Source organism: Pinus tabuliformis, chromosome 9 (assembly GCF_031772625.1).
Source record: "Pinus tabuliformis cultivar Carrire ecotype Pingquan chromosome 9, CPIR1, whole genome shotgun sequence".
In the NCBI taxonomy this organism is placed as follows: domain Eukaryota; kingdom Viridiplantae; phylum Streptophyta; class Pinopsida; order Pinales; family Pinaceae; genus Pinus; species Pinus tabuliformis.
The window spans coordinates 308,655,689-308,670,288 of record NC_142307.1 but is presented as its reverse complement, the minus strand read 5'-3'; positions in this window follow the sequence as shown (position 1 = coordinate 308,670,288).

Here is a 14,600-nt window from a genome sequence, read left to right as displayed (position 1 = left end):
GTCTTAGAACTAGTTCTTCGGCAAGCTGAGATAGGCTGTTTTCATTTACAGCCAGAACCTCTCTGTAAATATCTTTTTTTCCTCTTAATAGATTAACCTTACTTAGCAAAAAAAATAATAATAATAAAAATTAAATAAAATTAAAAAATTAAAATAAATTAAAACAATTTTAAAAAATTAAAAATAAATTAAAACAATTTTAAAAATTTAAAAATAAAAATAAAAATCAAATCAAAAAAATTAAAATTTTAAAAATAAAAATAGAAAAACTAAAACATATTAAATGTAAAACAAATTAAATGAAATTTTAAAAAAATTAAAAAGAAATTGCCCCAGGGCGGCCTAGGTTTGTTATCTAGGCAATCCCTTCTACAGATAGAAGCGATCCCTCTAGTCCAATGAGTGGATCTAGTAACAATCGAAACAAATACATGCAAAACTCTCCTAGTTTAAATTAGAATGACATGAGAGAGGAAATATGGCCTACCTCACTCCTATGCAGTTTCTTTTCGATGTTGATCTCGATCTCCTCACTTCCAAGCTCGATCCTCGCTATCCTGTTGTGAATGAATACCTGCAAGAGAGATCAAACAAAGACAACAAAGGAAAAACATAGCATATGCATTCTAATGTAAACCATATGACATATCAAGGAGCATCATACTAAGCAAGTAGTCATTTACATGCTTATGGAAAGTAAACATGCATTGTATTAATAATAAACACAAGAGGGAAGCATACAACCACTGCCTTGATGTTGGAAGCCTCCTTCGAGATGGGTTTCCAAGTCCAAGCCAAGAATTCTCAAGCTCTCCTTTCTCCTTCACAAATTGGTAGCAATTAGGCACAATTTAGTAGCAGCATGACCAATCTAGTCTGACCAACCATTTGAGGGTGTAAGGGAATGCATTTATAGGGAATGAGAAGGAGTTAGGGATCCACAAAAGGGGAAATAAGGTCCACATCTTAAAGGGAAGATCCCTAAAGGTAGGATCAAGGACTCAAAATGGGATAACTCAACCATATCCTTATTCAACAATAACCAGCTCGCCGTTCTCGAGGCTTCTAGTAAGAGAAGCTTCTGCTCCATTTTTGGAGAAACTGCCTAAAGAGGATCAGCGCGGATTTTCATATCCAAATCTGCACTGCCAACGCTAGTCACTAGTTAGACCAAAGGGTATTAGCACAAGTTTTCCTGCTAAAAGTAGTGTTGGGCTTGCAAATAGGGTTTTTTGACAAGCTCTTCCAAAATTACTTCAAGGCATTTCTTCTTCTTTTCTTCACGGATGCTCTAATCAATTTTTTCATGGTGAATTCATTGACATCTTTTGTCGCTTTGTGACACTTTGCACAAAGTTCAACAACTCAAGATATGAGATAGGGAGTGTGAAAAATTACTACATAACAAGGACGATTTCTGGAATCGACCTAGGCCGCCTAGGTCGTGGGGCCTCAGGCCTAGCTGGGGCGGCGCTATGCAATGCCACCTCGACCAGGGCCATGGGACCTTCGACCTAGTTGGGGCAAGCATTGTGCAATGCCCGCCCCTACCAGGCTCATGGCCCTGCAGCCCTAGGAAGGGTGGCGTTATGCAACGCCCACCCCAACCAATCCCGAGGCCCTGTAGCCATGGTCGTGCTTGGCCCTGGCCCGAGGCCCCACGGCCAAGGCGGTCATGGCCGAGGGCGGCGTGGGTTGATGCCAAGCTACCCCGGGGTCAATTATTTTTTAATTTTAATTTGTTTTAGTTTTTTATTTTTTATTTTTTTATAATTTAATTTTTTAATTCTTAATTTTTTCTTTTACCTTTTTTTTAATTTTATTTTTTTTAATTGTTTTATTTTTTCATTTTTTTCATTTTTATAATTTTTAACTTTATTTATGTTTTTTAATTGTGGGGTTCTTTTTATTTTTTTAACTTTAAAAAAAAAAATGTTTTTTTTTTTTTTTTACAAATTATTTTTTTTTTTTTACATTTTTTATAGTTTTTTTTTTCTTTCTTTTTTTTATATATTTTATAATTGATTTTTTTGTCATGTTTTAAATTATTATTTTTAATCACCTGTTATTATTTAAAATATATATATATATATATATATATATATATATATATAAAATAAAAAATTGTGTTTTTTTTTATTGTTTTTTTTTCAATGTTTACATTTTTTTTTCCTTTTGTATTTTTTATTTTTATTTATTTAATATTTATTTATTATTTTGGTTTTTTTTTCAAGGTTTGTGTTGATGCTCGACTAGCAACCCAATCTCATTATGTGCAATTTGATAGTTGATTTTAAATTTTTCGATATAATGAATAGAGTCTGCCCCACAATGTGTCAATTTCATGATTCGTCTTTAAGTTTTCATTACAATGGGTCGAGTTCCCTGACACTGTGTGTCAAGATGGTTGATGTTTAAATTTTTGTTGCAATGTATCAAGTTGTCTTAGGCTAAGATTTTAGAATCGCTATACATTTAACATTTAAAAAATAGATTACTCTTGGTATAATAACTCTTTCATTCAGCTGTTCATTTTTTAAGTTTTTTTAGTCATAAATTTTTTTCATAATGTCATGCTTGAAATATTTTGAAAACTTAGGGTTTTTTTGTCGCCATAATCTTTGGTTTTAATTCTATGATTGAAAAATTGTCAAGATTTTAATGTTTTTCTAAGTCATGATATTTTATCTTTAATGCTATGGTTGAAAACAATTATAAGTATTTTTTCTTTAGCACCATGACTGAAAATTGTTGGAATTTTAAGGTTTTTCAAAGACATGATATTTTATCTTTAATGTCATGATTAAAAATGTTGGAAATTTAAAGTTTTTTGGAGTCATGATATTTTATATTTAACCTAATTATTAAAATTTGTTGAAAATTTACCCTAAAAAAAAATTATTCCAGTATCAACACTTTCCGTTTTCAAGGTATCCTTTGCACACAAAAAAAATGGTTTTTACTGCCATTTTTTTTTAAATAATTAAAATTTACTTTGAAAAAAAAAATGTTATTCCAACATCAACACTTTTCATTTTCAACCTGCTTTTTCATGTTTTTTTAGGGTTTTTTGGCTAGAGTTCTTGTTTTGAGGTAATATTTCTCGTTTGATCGATAACTTTGTTAAGAATGGAGTTAAGTAAGAACATTTGGTTTGCCAACCTTTTGGACTTATGATGGTTGGTTAATTTCAAAAAAAAAAAATATATATATATATATATTATGATTTTTTTTATCAAATGTTGAGAAAATCAAAACTATACTCCAAAGACAACAAGAGATGTTATTTCTAGAGAATTAATAAATGAAACCTTTTTTTAGAGAATTCAACGTTTGACTCTTTAGATAAATTGATACACCAGTTGTCTTCAACACCATATCTTCTTAGATATAAGTTAGAGATAACCTATTTAAGATTAAGAAAACAACCTCTAATCTCTCATGTAAAATGCGAGAATCTTAAGCAAGACAAGAAAGGAATGTGGCAAATGCAATTTCCACTACAACAACACAATACATTGTTCATCTACAATCAACAATAGAAAAGTCATGGATGACGATGATAATCAAGTTTACACTATCTTCATGTGCCCCAAGAAACAAATAGCTCAATCTACAAATCGGCCCAAAGCAAGTGTGTCAACAAAAGGAAAAGAGAAAGTGACAAAAAGAAAACTAATCTACTAAATACAAGTCAATCCCACAAAAGTGAAAAGTCCATAGAAATGTAAATAATTACACGTAGGAATATTAAATCTGTAATTTCCCCGATGGGGGTGTGAATGAAGATCTTACAACAAGTCTTAAAATGTGTGCCACACCTAACAAGTGTTCTATCCTGGTCACAACGTGTTAAGGGGACGGTTATACATGGGCAACACCAACTCACGTCACCTCATCATAAATGCATGAGCATTGTTGCAATGGAGTAGAAGTTTGAAGTTATTACTTGTATCGTGGGTTGTATTGTTTCTGCTACCATGAATTGTCGATATCTAGAGGGATTGGTTCATCCCTTCGAGGATTTGGGTTATGCTTGTTGTGGGTTCATTAATGGAGATCTGCACCAGGCAATGAATGTTTTTCTCAAGTTGTGTACCAGGCATAACACTTGTCCTATCCAAGTCCTGTTGAGGCATGAAAAACATTGGTTAACCATGTGGCATTCTTTGTCCTTTCACTATAAATGCATGGGATCTCCTACAAGGTGGTGGAGGTACGACATGATCTAGCGTGGTGGGGAGGAGAATTCCTCACATTGCGTTTTATGGTTCTCAATGATATTATACATAGAAATATTGGGTAGTTTGAATACCTTCTCGAGTGAATTGAGGACTCGAAATTGTCCTTAGGGATAGACAACATATGGTTTATACATGTCCATCGGTGGGAGGATTATCGTAGGGGGTTAATGTTTTTCATTTTGTTCTTGCACAACACGGATATAGGGCCATCAGTGTTCAAATTGGTCGCTGTTCTACCTACCTTGGCACTCCAAGGAACAAACTTTGCAGGTACCTCTTTTAATTGTCATGTCATGGTCTGTGGTGTTTGATATCCTGAAATTCTCCATCTGTTTCTAGTGTGAGAATGTTCTCTTTATGTTTAGAAGGAATATTTTGGTTTTGGGCAAGTCGTGCATCTTATCTTTATTGCCTTTGTTCTCAATCTATGATTTTTGGCCAACCCCAGTCTTTACTTCATCACCTCATTCAATCAACCTTTGTGTATACCGTGTATTCCTTATGGGGTTTTAAGGGGTATTTGTCTATACTTTGTTAGTTCTGACTGGTACTGTTTAAATTAGGTTTCTATTTGCTATTTTTTTCCCAAGGGTACCCTTGTTAGGTATTGGGGACGAAGTGTTTTTTCTATGGTTGGGGGTCAAATACTCTAAATTCTATCTTTATGGTTGTCTTATCCATCCTTCTATTACTCAGGTCTCTGTGGACTATTTTTATCTCTCTGTAACCATGCCTCCTCGACAGATAATGGCAAGTCATAGAGGTGGTGCAAGTAGTTCAACTTTTGAACATCGAAAGTTGTTTGGCTTGAATTCGATGATTCGGTCCTTATGGAGGTATGAAAGGAAAATCGCCACCTTGAATCTAAGGAATTTGGTAATCATCTTTACTTCTATGATTCTGAGGTGGGTGTAGACGACCTCAAATGGATCCCTGGCCCTAGGAAATTCATAAAGAGAAGATTGTACTTTCTACATTTTATTGCAATGCATCAACAGATGGATTCCCTCTTCAGTCTCGTTCTCCAAGACAAGCAAGTGGACAATTATAAAATCTTTGTAGGACAAGAGAACGTTAAGCACCTTCTCACAAATGTACATTGATGCCTGGATGACATAGTCTCACGTCTACGTAGAGTTGAGAAATATGTACTTTTGGAGTCGAATTATGAGGACATGACAAATCTTCCTATTGTTTTCAATGATCCACCAATGGCTCATTCTCCACTGTCTAATACCTCTCCTTCTTCACCAGTGATTATATCAAACAAAAGAGGGCTTGGTTGTTTCATCTTTTTGTCTATCCTCATTCATAGGTTTTTGTATCATGGACCTTTGAAGGTTTTCTCACTTACTCTCTTGGGTATCTATGAACTTAATATCTTTATCTGTGTTGGAGTGGAGATTTTTTTTGCAACGGGGAGAAGTTGTGGTTTAACTCCGTTGTTAACGCTCTCATATCATCAAAAGGTGTGTTTTTTCCAGAAATGATGGTTTCACTATGTGGTGTTTGGCACAATGGACTGGTGGTTGGTTTTCTCTCTCATTGTTTTCTCAAAAGTTGTTTCACTGGACGCCTATTGAAAGCATTGTTTTTTCTCTACAGTGGTCTGAGCCCTTAAGTTTATGTTGGAGGATTTTGTTATAACTACAGGTCATGGATGTAAACTATGTTAATCTCTAGTCTCTTGCTTTCATAGTCATGATGTTTAGTTTTGTTTTACCTGGTTGGAGAATAGTACTCCCAGGTTAGTCTTTTTGGGTTCTAGAATCTATGTTATCAATGTAAATATTATATTTTACTAATATAAATCTTTTTCTCTGGCTTACATAAAAAAATATTGTACGTGTAATTAGTTACCTTTTATAAGTGGGATAGGTAGTTATTTCTTTTCACTTTAAAAGAAAAGGTTGAGACACATTCTAAGGGTCGACAGTTTTGTTGTTAAGATACATTTTTATTTTTGTAAGAGTTCAGACGATGAGACTTACAGTGTCTTCAGAATATTATTGCAGAGTATAACTTTTATATTAATTATTTAATTTTGAATTTGGTAGCTAATGTTTAGTGTTGTATGTGATTTTGTGCAAATGATGTGCTCGTTAAGGTTTTGGTTCTAATTAGACATACTCGATGGGATCATATTCCTAGTATTTTATCTCATATGACTCGCTAATACACCAAGGTTGTAGATGTTACAGTTATATGGAAATGTTAGTTGAATGAAATTTATCTTGAAATATGTGGTTATACTTGTTATCAACCCTTGAGTATTCCTTTAATTGATATATTAAAGCACATATGTGTTACCTTTTTCTTTATTCTCTTTTGCCTTTTATGGTATATTTTTTTGCAATTACAAATCAAAATTTTATCTCTATTCGTGTGCCTGCAAATTACTTGTTTCTCACAGAGTTACTGGATTATCTTTGTTGTGTGATTGCTACTATGTTTGAAATTGATGCTTGATATAATGAGTATATTTTTGCAATTTATATTTGTTAGACCAATTTATTCTCTTATCTTACGTAATATTGTCTAACCTTTTGTTCAACTCAATCGTTATATAAGTTTGGCTTTAGCTCTATTCTATTATTGCTACTAGAGAATTGTTTCTATTGCTAGTAAAACCTAAGTAAATATCGAGAATGGGTCCCTCTTGTTCAAGGGTCAGCTTGAAAATTCCATAGGATACCTTAGCTTAATCTAGTCATCAGATTCAACTTGAGGAACAAAAGAATGCAAAAAATATGACAACCAAATGGATTCTCAAGTAAATCTTATTAAAGATTAATCAAGGAAAGCATTTAGTGTGACCATGTATAGAGGGAGCAGGTACACAATCCTATTTATTTGAGCATTGCCCACCCCAAATTTTGTTATGCATAAGGTGAAATATCAAGATACGTGATTGAACCAAATGAAAGTAACTGGGAGACAACGAAAAGAATTCAGATTTGTTAAAGACACATTGATATGGGGATTAAAATATTCTCGTCATATGGATGACTTAGCACTAACCGGTTCCACAACTTCCAACTAGATCAGATGTGTACATGACATGAAGTCCACATCTAGATTTGTATATCAATTTCGTTCGACGGTAGTTAGTATGCATAGTAAGAAGTAGTACACAGTTGCATTGTTTTCAACATAAATCCAGCACACCGACATGTTGAATGCAAAACACAAGGGAGTTTTGTTAAGATTATAAGCATATCATGGTTTAGCGCAGTAGATGCATGTTGTGCTTTTAATGATAATCAAAGCATTATTCAATTGGTGAACAATACAGTTCTTCATGAATGTAGGAAAAACGTTGAAGTGCATGTACATTATTTGAGACAATTACATGATAAAGGCCAAATTTAGTGAAAATGTTGTAAATGAATAGGGAACAGATAAGTGTACCAAACCTCTGAGATGAAATAAATTTGAAGATTAATGCTTGGCATGAATGAAAATCATTTTCCATTAAGGACTTTTATAACATTGATGATTTTTGCCAACCTTGATGAGTGATCCTATCAGATTTGATATCTAGATTTTAGGATGCCATCATTGCCAACCTCGAAAACATAAAATTGCAATTAAATAACCTAAAGTATGATCAATGACACCATCAAAAAATTTCAAGCAAGATATCTCTTCATAGAGCACAACCTCTTTCAGTTGAATTTAATCAAAAGGTTAATGGTGATGAGGATCAAATGTAGTAAAATTTCGGGGAATAAAATAGGAATTTATTAAAAGTGATACTTGTGATAGTGAGATAGAATGTTGTAAAGTGAGGCGGAGAGTTATAAATTGTTTTTTTGTAATGGCCTATAGCAATTTGAGCTCTAGGGTTTTGCAGGAGATCAAATAAAAACAACGAATTTCTAACACAACTCACTAAATACTTTTCCAATGCACAATCAAAATTATACTCAGTGGAGAAAAATAACATTTAATGGCCAATCCTTAAAATTAAATAATAAAATGGCCAATTCTTTAATTAAACCATAAAGTGTTCAAAAATGTAACAAATTTTCACAAGATAATGAAGTCCACAATTAACCAAAGTATATTTTTCTAATTATTATTTTTTTTGTGGGACAATATCTACTCTAATCTAAATATACCTATGTTTCCTCCAACTATCACGCTCGGGAATCTATCTCCACGAGTCCGTTATAGGATAAAGGGCTCGAACTAGCATTTCCAAACTAAGACACCAAGTTAACCTTCGCTTCAATGAGGCTCGATGCTTTAGTTGTAGGGTTTGCACTATTGAACGACACGGAGTGACGAGAGAACCTGTGATCAATATATTTGTGACAAGTGCAATAGCTTCGGGACTTCCTTACAGACACAAGTCTTAATTCACCCTTTGCCACAAGTCACGAGTTAGGTGTTAAAATTGGCAACTAGGGCCAAATTCCACCTTATGATAGCTCATATGACGGAGATGATTATTGCATTGGATTCCTCTTCGAAGAGGTACAATTTTGATATAAAGATCATCTCATTACGACAAGCAAAAATGGAATTATAAATGTATTTCTTTGATGGACGAATTGTCAAGGTCGGCTCCAGTCAAATGTAGACTCATGAAGCCCAACATATGTGTCTTTTCATCCTCAATGTTGTGTATAAATAAGAGAGACATTTTCCTCATTTGGACATCATCATCTCATCACATCTTCTTCTCTCTCTTGATTGGGTAAAACATCATTGGAGGTTTCTCTCTCTCTTCTTCGCACATGTGGTTGGGCAGCTCTTCTTTCTACTTTGCACATGTGGTAGGAGGCCGAGTTTCTGGGCAAAACAGACCACTGACTTCAAGGCATTGACTAGCATTGAACGTGGGGTATTTGACTTGTGTTGACTTTGGTTTTTGGGCCAGATTTTTTATTTTTCTAGGTTGCATTCTTTGGCACAAAAATTGAGACATTTGGAGGTGTTTGACCTGCATTGACTTTAGGTTTGACTGCAGAAAATTACAGCATACTATCTCTCCTTTGATTGGGTTTGACCAAATATTTTGAGCTAACTTTGACTCTCTTGGAAGGTCGAATTGGACTGCTATTTGGAGGTTTTTTTGGGGCAGCTTTGACCACCGTTAACTTTCTGGTTAGGGCTAATTTGACTGCATATTTAGGAGATCTATTTTGGGCTTATATTTGTACTCTCTCTCTCTACTAAACTATTGAAGAATAATAAGAAGATTTGATCAAAGGGTTCCCCACATTGGGGTTTATTCCTGGCATGCACCACATCTTGTGTCCTCTTGTCTTGGTTTGTCTTATGCATATGATGTTTGTTCTATCTACATTTATTGTCAATGTTTATAAGTTAATGTGATTACTACTAAACATAATTGGAATTTATCATTGGGTTGCTAAAGGAACATTGAAGTAATTTGTCTTAAGCATAGAACATACCATTGTTATCTAAAATTAACATGGCATAAGAGTTAAGGTGAAGACAAATCCCAAGCAAGAGTGAAGCAGAGCAATCACTAAAGGAAGTTGTTGGACAAGGAATTGGAACTAGTCCCAATGACGACTACATCTTTCTTCAAATCTAATGACAAGCTCAAGGACAAATCCAACTCTCATCCACGGAAGATGATTTTGGATTTGACTTTGGAAGAGAATGATGGCATGGACTATGTCAAAGGAAGAATAACTGAGCATCCTTCAAGTGCCTATGTTGTTGTTCAAACAACGTACAATAAAGGTGAGACAAAAGATAAAAATATTATTGTTGATTCTATTCATAAGCCTTTGGTTGCATATATCTCTAATTTGGAAACATCTAAGGATATGTATGAAAGACTGGTTGGGATGTTCAAAGTGAACAATGCAAATCAAATTCTCTTTCTCAAGAAAAATTTGAAAGACATCAAGATGGATAGAGGATAATCCATTGAATCCTACTTCATGAGGATCACCAAGATCAAGAATGATCGCTTATCTATTGGAGAAGTCATTGGTGACAAGGAACTCTCTCTTATTTCACTTGGGGGCCTTACAAGAGATTGGGATGTGTTCAACACTACCATTCTTAACAATGACAGGATTCCGTAATATGAGGAACTATTGGCCAGATGCACTCAAGAAGAAATAAGGATGATGGAACGAGACAAGCCCTCAAATGGAAATAATCCTACTGCCTTCTCCGCACATTCTAGAAGAAGGAGCAATGATGGTCCAAGGAATCAAGGACAGGGGTTCAAGTAGGGATTCAAAGAAGGAAGAAATGGAAGGTGCTTCAATTGTAACAGGTTTGGCCACTTCGCTAGAGAGTGTCCTCACAAGAAGGATACTCAACGAGATGATGACAACAATAACAACAACAACTTCAAGGGAAATGGCAATCGAAGGAACAACTTGTTCAATAACAAAGGAAAAAGGAATACACCTGCTGCTCTAAATGGAGGTGGTCATCCTCCCAAGAAGCCGAGAAACTCCAGGTATGATGAAGTTAATGTTGCAAAGAAAAATGAATTTTATCTTATTTCTTCCCTCTCCACCGCCTCTCCTCTAGATACATTGGACCATTGGTTGATTGATAGTGGTGCCTCAAGGCACTTCACTGGGTATAAAGAATCTCTCTCAAACTTGGTTGAGAAGAAGACAAATATGGAGATCATACTTGGGGATAATTCCACCTATCTCGTGAAAGGAATTGGGACCGTTACTCTTCACTTAAATCAAGGTCAAACCCTTTACCTACAAGATGTGTTATATGTACCTGACTTACAAAAGAATTTGGTTTCTATTTCTGCGATGGAAGACAAAGGTTTTAAGGTGTCATTTTTTATGGGAAGGTTCATCTTTGGCAAAGGAATCCAAGAGATGCATTCACTCTAGGATTCAGGGTTGAAGGTCTCTTTCGGGATGGAGGAAGTCCGTTGGGAACTATCATCGCACAAAGTGTCTAGGAACCGCGACAATGCTCAGAGTACAGGTTGTCACTCTTCTATTTACTCACTTCGTTTAGACTCTCTCCTAGACAAGACAATGGGGGTAGTACATAAGGTGAATGAATGAGGATAGCATGTGAAACACAGGCTCTAGGAGACTTAAAGATGAACAACTTGATGAATGTAAACGAGTCTTGGTTAACCGAAATGGATAGATCTAATAAAATAAGACACAACCACAAGATAAAAATGATTTTAGACTAGTGCCTTTATATTCAATTAACCATAAACTAGATAAAAACAAGTTATCCAGAGCAATTTATAAATGTGATGAAAGTGACGATCATGAACAATTAAATGTAAATGCCCAAAACTTTATCATGCAATATATTCTAGCAATTAAATACCATGAAGAATTATGAAAATTAACTGCTAAGCAATGATTCTAGATTTAAAATGATTTTCTTCAATAACCCAGATCTAGAATTTATCTTTCTCCTATAGTCAATCTTTAGATATGATTCTAAAACATTAATCGCACTTGACAATAGAGAAATCACTACCACAAAATTTAAAATTTTACACTTAACACACAAAAAGACACCAAGGAACTTTAGATTAGAATTTAATTATCCCTTAGGTAAATTTTTAATGTGCTAAGCTTATGAAGCAAAGTTTAATGTGGCAAAAATAAAATTAATGTGACCAAAAATAAAAATCAAAAGTACTTAATTAAATTTAAATTTTTTATGGGTCGTAGGCCACATAAAAATTAAAAATATTTAAATGTGAGAGCATAAATTCTCCTTTTGATTTAATTCCTTAGTAATCTAAGAGACAAACAAAAAAAAAAAAAAATGTTTTTGAATGTTTTAAGCAAAATCAAAATAAAATAAATGAAATCCAAACAAAAAAAAATCAAAATCATAAGTTAAGAAAAAAATGCAAAACAAAACAAATAAAATTAAATCAAAACAAAACAAATTAAAAAGTCAAAAAAAAAGAATTTGATTTCATCATGAAACCTAAACCCAACTCATATCCAAACAATAAAGCGAATAAAACCAAAGTCGAAATTTTGTGAGTGTTGTGCAGGTTGAGAGCTGAGCAACGACGGCGGAGGAAGCGTTTGGAGGAGAGAGAGGATGAGGAGAAGGGATACGCGGGTCTTGGCAGCGGGAGATGAGAGGAGTGGTTATGGGTTAGGAAGATGGGGAAGGCAAAAGGAAGATGTAGGTAAAGGAGACACAGGTTTGCAGGTTGAGAGGAGAGCAGATCGATCGATGAAGAGTAGTGTAGGCAGAGAAGGAAACTCGAGGAAGAAAAGCGGAGAGGGTTTTGCAGACAGTGTTGTGGGGGAAATGAGAAGGATAGCGGGCAGAGGGAAGAAGATGAATGTTTCAAAATTTGCAGTGAGAGCAAGAAGATTGCAGCAAAAATCGAAAAACCCCAGGCAGTAAAAAAAAATTGAAATTTTTCCAGAGAAAAAACGCAACAGCAAAGAGGAGCTATGATTTTTGAAGAGCTTCAAGGCAGCAGACGAAAAAATATGGTAGCCCAAGAAACCCTTAAACAATTTCCAGAAATTTAAGTTAAACCAGTATACTTCTGCTTCAGATTTCCTTTCAGGAAAAACTCATAAAATCCACATATTTAAATTTTTCAAACCCTCAAACTGTAAAAAATAATGCCCCTACAAAATGATATTGAGGCCAGATCTTACCGTCCAGGGCCTAGATCTGAGTTCAAATAAAATCTTCCTTCAGATATGCAGTTGCAAATGACAATAACGCCCAGAAACGATATATACAATGAAAAAAAAAACCCCAGTTGAATAATTACAATAATTACACTCTTAAGGCTCTAAATAGCCAGATCTATCGTTATGTCACACGGAAATTATAAAAAAATAAAAAAATAAAAAATGAGGTGTTAACTCGAAACCCTTCGCGCATCACAAACAAAAAACTTATGATAAGCCTGGAGCTAATTTAGTTGGGCTCTTCAAGAAACACAAATTGGGAGTTCGCTAATCCAACTGAAAACATCCCCTAATGCCCAAGGATCTAAATCAATATTTCCCTGCAAAACTCGATCCAGTCATTAAAAATAGAGCGAGAAAATAACAATAAAATTTAAACAAATAGAGATACATGTTATTACGTTCAAAATTTAAATTATTATTCAAAACCCAGCGACTGAGCAAGAAACATGTACTCAAATCACTCTTCAAAAACTATCATCAATGGTTGTAGAAAAATTAATGCATAAAAATAAAAGATCTTGCAGTGTTCCCATGAAGAGTAACACCAATAGAAATTAACCCCAAAGTCTTTCTTTATTATCTAGAAAAAGATTACACAAGAGTTTCTTGCTTAACACACGACTCAGAAATCGGATAGATCGATTGGCAAATGACTTCCTATTTAAAAATAAATCTTCCAACAGCTAGTTCGAGTGATCATCGTCAAAGCAATCTCAGTTGTTGATGAAAATTAAAATTTCTTTTAATCTCATCCGTCGAAATATTTAAATTTTGAGAAAATTCGAAAATTTTATTTAAATGCATTTTAATTAACTCAAAAATAGAATTTTTTAGTTAATTTCCCAAAAAATTGACTTTGACTTAACCCCAAGGATCAAAGGTTTAAAATTTATCAAAATAATTAATTTACCTTAGTCCCAGGACTTTTTAAAATTTAATTTTTTAGGACCGACAAATTTTGTCTTTGGAGAATTTAAATTTACTTAGAACCTAGAATTAATTAAATTTTTGGCTTAAGATTTTAATTAATTTTTTGCTATAAAATTTAATTAATTAACCTATGAGGGGATAAATTATTTTCCAACCCTCAAGACACTTTACATCATGATTTTCATATTTTTTACATCATAAAGGGGGAAACCCATTTGTAAAAGACCCTCATAGACTACCCATTTCTGCGACACAAATATAATCCAGCAGACCAAGCAATTTGTAATAAAATAACCTAACTAAATAGTTAGGACTATTCCCAAATCACTTTTACATAAACTTGATCTAGAACTCTAGGACTCGCCTAAGATCCTAGCAACAAAATCCATTCCAGCTTTGGGATAAGACTAGAGGGCAAATTTGTTAACCATCCAAGAATGGATCAGTGAGACAAAAGGCCTCTCAGAATGGAGATTTTCACTAGAAATGTAGGTTTACCTAGGTTGTTACATACATGACATGGTTCTATTGAGATTATTTACATCATATAAATGCAAAACGGGTTTACATTATAACATGATGATCAGGCTGATGATGATAACTAGACGGCACGGACATATCGATCAAGTGATATCCCTTTTACAGAAAAGGGGGTGTACTGTTATGGGGTCGTTGACACGGAGTGGTCAACAGGAGCTATGATTTTTTACACCTCTCTTCAATCTGAATTATGGCACTGAAGATTTAA